This window comes from Lactuca sativa, chromosome 6 (assembly GCF_002870075.4).
Source record: "Lactuca sativa cultivar Salinas chromosome 6, Lsat_Salinas_v11, whole genome shotgun sequence".
Taxonomy (NCBI): domain Eukaryota; kingdom Viridiplantae; phylum Streptophyta; class Magnoliopsida; order Asterales; family Asteraceae; genus Lactuca; species Lactuca sativa.
The window spans coordinates 192,956,083-192,960,687 of NC_056628.2; the positions used below are offsets into that span (position 1 = coordinate 192,956,083).

General features: G+C 33.5%; 2 long non-coding RNA genes across 4 annotated transcripts; both read right to left on the reverse strand.

Annotated features, from left to right (window-relative positions):
- Positions 1–411: 411 nt before the first annotated feature.
- LOC122194657 (uncharacterized) lies at positions 412–1,574 on the reverse strand. 3 transcript variants are annotated; one of them, XR_008224645.1, is made up of 5 exons: positions 1,443–1,574; positions 1,162–1,351; positions 940–1,093; positions 617–695; positions 412–474 (listed from the first exon to the last, which is right to left on the reverse strand). It is a non-coding gene; the product is annotated as an uncharacterized LOC122194657 (long non-coding RNA). The 3 variants fall into 3 exon arrangements; XR_006184018.2 differs by having other exon boundaries at positions 426–695; XR_008224644.1 differs by having other exon boundaries at positions 426–695; positions 1,432–1,542.
- Positions 1,575–3,107: 1,533 nt separating this feature from the next.
- LOC128126676 (uncharacterized) lies at positions 3,108–3,866 on the reverse strand. The gene is made up of 3 exons (XR_008224646.1): positions 3,729–3,866; positions 3,486–3,637; positions 3,108–3,192 (listed from the first exon to the last, which is right to left on the reverse strand). It is a non-coding gene; the product is annotated as an uncharacterized LOC128126676 (long non-coding RNA).
- Positions 3,867–4,605: the final 739 nt, after the last annotated feature.

Consider the following 4,605-nt stretch of genomic DNA (forward strand, 5'->3'; position numbering starts at 1 on the left):
CGTATCGTAATTTTAAATTAAAAAAAAAATTATTTATGGATTTACTTATTTTCATATTAAATTTGCATTTTATGTCACATAATGGAAAATAAAATACCATATACAAATAATACAATGCATTGCACAAAAGTTAATGTTATACAAATAATCATTCGAATAGTAGACAAATGTAATACTACAAATAATCATTCCAATAGTAGACAAATGTAAGATTTCAACATTTTTTATATAATTAACTAAATTATTAGCCAAATTTCCTAAAATACCAACATACTTTTCTATGAAGAGCATTAACACTATTCTTTTCCATCAAAAACTTCAAAACCTGCATAATTAATTTAATGTTTAATCAGCTACAGGTCAATAAGGTAGGTTTAAGCAAAAGAGGTTCATAGTAGTAAGATTTTACTTACCACTGTTGTTAATGACATTGAAAGAAGCAGCCCAACAAACACCCCCTCAGAAGGATTATTACTAAATGAAACCACAAACAAAGTTAAAAAGTCAAGTATTTTGTGACAACCCCGGAACCAGGGGCAAGGCTGTTTTTACCCATGGTATGACCTAATACATGATAATAAAGACTTGTTTAACAAAAAGAAAAATGATTTCTCACGTGACATCACTATTAAGAATTGATGAAAGAGGGTACTCCACACTGTATTGCCAACAAGCTTGACACCAACACCTAAAAGCTGGAAAAAACAATAACAAAAATAAAAATAAATGTAAGATTTGAGATAACAGATGCATAATTCACATGTCTACTTTTACCAATTTATTTTATGCAACATATATGCAGCTGACATGAATGAATTATACAACAAGTTAGGAATAAAATTAGGGATGGTTGCATATTTAGTATGATAAATAAAGAGATTTGTGGCATAAGGGTGCATAAATAATAAAAAGCAAAAAGTAAGAGGAAAGCTGACTTACATAATCAGCAAATTTCTGAATTGGTGCTTTTAACATAATACATAAGAGTGGTCCCGAAGAGATAGCTGGCAGCAAAAAATCTCAGGCAAAAAAAATTCCAGGAGAAAACAATTAGTACCTCAAAAGCAAAGGTTTTATAGGGTTAGGCATGCACCTGCAAGACAGGGACTAAGATTATAAGTGATGTGAATGGGACATAGTAATTAAAGGAATTTTTGTTACCATTGTTCCATGCATAGTGGTTGGGGTAGAGTGTTTTTCCATCACTGTTAACACGGAAGGGTCCAAGTTCTTCCATGGCTCCATATCCAAACAACAAGCATCCTAGCCCAGTAGAATACCTTCATTAATAGTGGTTCGATCTTACTCTAAATTTTGGTGCATTTGGATGATGATCTTTAGAATCTCCATTCTAATTCATGAATATTCTAATTAATTTGGTATTGTAGAATGTAGATTGGTATCTGCATTATTAAAGTTCATAGGACTTACTACTGACTCACTTTTCTTTTTTTAATCATTAGCCTTATGCAGCTCTCAAAGCTAGAGAATATCTTGATAAGCCTGCAATACATGAGACAATGGTGAAGGTATATAGATTATATCTTATATTTCCTACATAAATATAGACAATTGTATGCTGATGTCATTATGCAGGTTAGCGCTTATCTGCTTGGAGAATACAACCATCTTTTGGCCAGACGACCTGGGTGTAGCCCAAAGGACATTTTTGTCATTATACATGAGAAGCTTCCTACTGTATCGTGAGTATTTCTATTTCTATACATCTATGTTTTCTTTTGTGATCATCATCTATTTATTTTTTGTTTCTACAGGACTCCAACAATATCCATTCTTCTCTCAACATACGCAAAGATTTTGATGCAATCTCAACCACCAGATCCCGAATTACAAAACCAGATCTGGGCAATATTCAGCAAGTGAGTTTATAATAAATAGGAGCTACACTTTTTTTTGTATATGCAAAATTTGATAATATTTAATTTCACACACATTGACAGATATGAAACATGCATTGATACTGAGATACAACAAAGAGTTGTACAGCTATTCATTTTCAATAGCACACTTGCAAAAATTTTAAACTTTTAAAACCCATCTTAGAAGGACTAAAGGTTAGAAAGGAGAAGTAATGAAGCTATGAGTTGAGAAAAGAGTAATCACAGCAAGGTCTCTAAAACAGACCTGCTATTCAAAATGGATTTACTCCAAAATCTAAAACAGAAACATAGCTTTAACTAAATTTTATAGGAAACTATGATTATTCAGGATTCCAGAACTATAAAGAACTCCTTCTAACTCCAAAGGATGAATTAAATATGAATTTTACAAAAAGGTGTATCACTTCTGTCTCCAACAAGACAGTCAAGTGAGGTTGGCCAATTCTACCCAACTTGTAAGTAGAATTCGTCCATACCAAAATTCAGAGAAGTAAAGGACATACAAATGAAAGTCTCAGAGTTGGAATTGAATGAAAAGCATTTCCCAAGCTCCGGATATAAAATTCACATTGTGGACAATCACAACACTAGTAAAAGCTGGTGACTGCCCACTGATCTGGAGTCTGGATCAATTCTAACCAATTTATAATTGGAAATAACACCCCATCTGCTCCAGATCTAAAATTCATAATATCAGGAACATATAGAAACTTGGAATCACTCTGGATCCTTTTCCAAGCCTTATAAATGATGAAAACAAAATGACATATCAGAACAGACCCGAATCAGACCTAACAGCAAAGATTCCATTCTTGCACATAGATAAAGTCCTTACCAGTGAGGTTGGCCTGCTTAAGAAAGTTAGCCAACTCAATTTGTGAACTTTGGGAACTGGTTTGGGGTCCGTTTGAGTTCTATAGCTCAAGGTATGATTTTTACAATATGACTATAGATCTGATGGAAAACAGAATCATAGGCACCCGTGATTCCGTTTGAGTTCTATAGCTCAAGGTATGATTCAAAGCCCTTTATTTTAAAGACAAAAGATCTCAAATATACATGATAAGGTTTCTCACGAAGTGTGATCTTATGCTTGTTTTCTATATATAATCCAAAGAAACACAACCATTAATTTAACCAAAAGAAACTCAACACAATTTAGATATCATGATTTGTTACTTACCCCTTTTCTGTCGGAAGGAAAAGGTGCTAATTCCTTCTTGGTGACAACATGCCCTTTATTTAGACCCACAAAGAGTCCTGTGTTTGGCTGTTTTGGAGCCATTGGAACCTGAAAACATAAACATATATTAGCGTAAAGCAACATACACTTCACAACAGTTCATCAACTTAGCCTATGCAGTTTTAATTCAATATGACCTGAAAACCTTACAAGCCTCAGACTACAATCAAAATGCGCAATATATATTCTTATTAAACATGAAGCTGATTACAAGATATAAATGAGTTTATGCGTGCCAATAAGTTTGTAAACACCAGCAAGCTTATAAGCACATGGAAAGCATCTCGGAACTATAAGAAGATGCGAGAAAACTAAAAGTACAATGAGGGAAGAAAAACAACCTGGGCAAGAAGAATTTGAGACCAAGTAAACTTTAGTTGCTGTACATTTTACTTGCTTCTTGAAAGAAACCCCCAAATTCTTAACTCCACACCGGAGGAATATCACGTGATGTACGTCAACGAGGATGTAAGCCTGAAGTGGGCCCTCAATTCTACAATAACAAAAAGTGTATCTTGTTATATGTAACAATATGATGAAAACAATGTAAAAGGGGTTGAGTATTGAGGTGGTTTAGTAAATACTTTGCTTTCCAGACGAGATTCTATCAACTTCAGCTTCTCATCTAATTTAAACATCATCAGAGTTGGTTCTGTAAGAATAATTTCATGCAACAAATGTGATAGTCATACTAATTTAAACATCATCAGATTTGTTTCTATAAGCATGTGTAACTATCAACTCGAGAGTAACAACACAATATACTACTTGTCTTCATTTTCAGATAAGGTGCAATGGCGTTGCTGTTCAAGGTAATATCCAATATTTTTCCTATTTTTAAAATTACTAAATTACCAATATCACTTATCAGTGTGCATTCTATTCATTACCTATGTTAATGTTACAGGATCCAACAAAGATTTCAGCGTATCGTGACAAAAGGTTTCCAGGAACACAATAAGAATATGAACACGCACTCCAAAATTCAACAACCGTATACATTGGCAACATGTCTTTCTACACTACTGAAGAAAAAAATGGGATAAACCTTGTTTAAGAGATTTATCAATTTCTGAATCTAAGAGAAAAATTAATATTAGATCTGGAGGCTGATGAAGTTAAAGCAAAGAAGAACAAGGAAAGTTTTTTTTGGAGATTGTAATATGGCCTTATGATGTCTTCCAAACAGAACCGAGGCAGTTAGCCCAAAAGGGTAACACGGGCTCATGTAACCTACAACTTCATCCAACTCATGCAAGTGGTGCACTTGGATTCATGGGATCTATTAATTGACCTACTTAAAGCTCATTGCATACCTCCCAGAGACTTGTTTATTATCTCTTAATATGATAGACAAACTAAACTTCAAGTCAAGAAACCTGCACAAAAAAGTGAACTTATTTTTATCACAGATTAACACATAAAACCCAATAAACAAAAAGAGAATCAGACCATATAAAT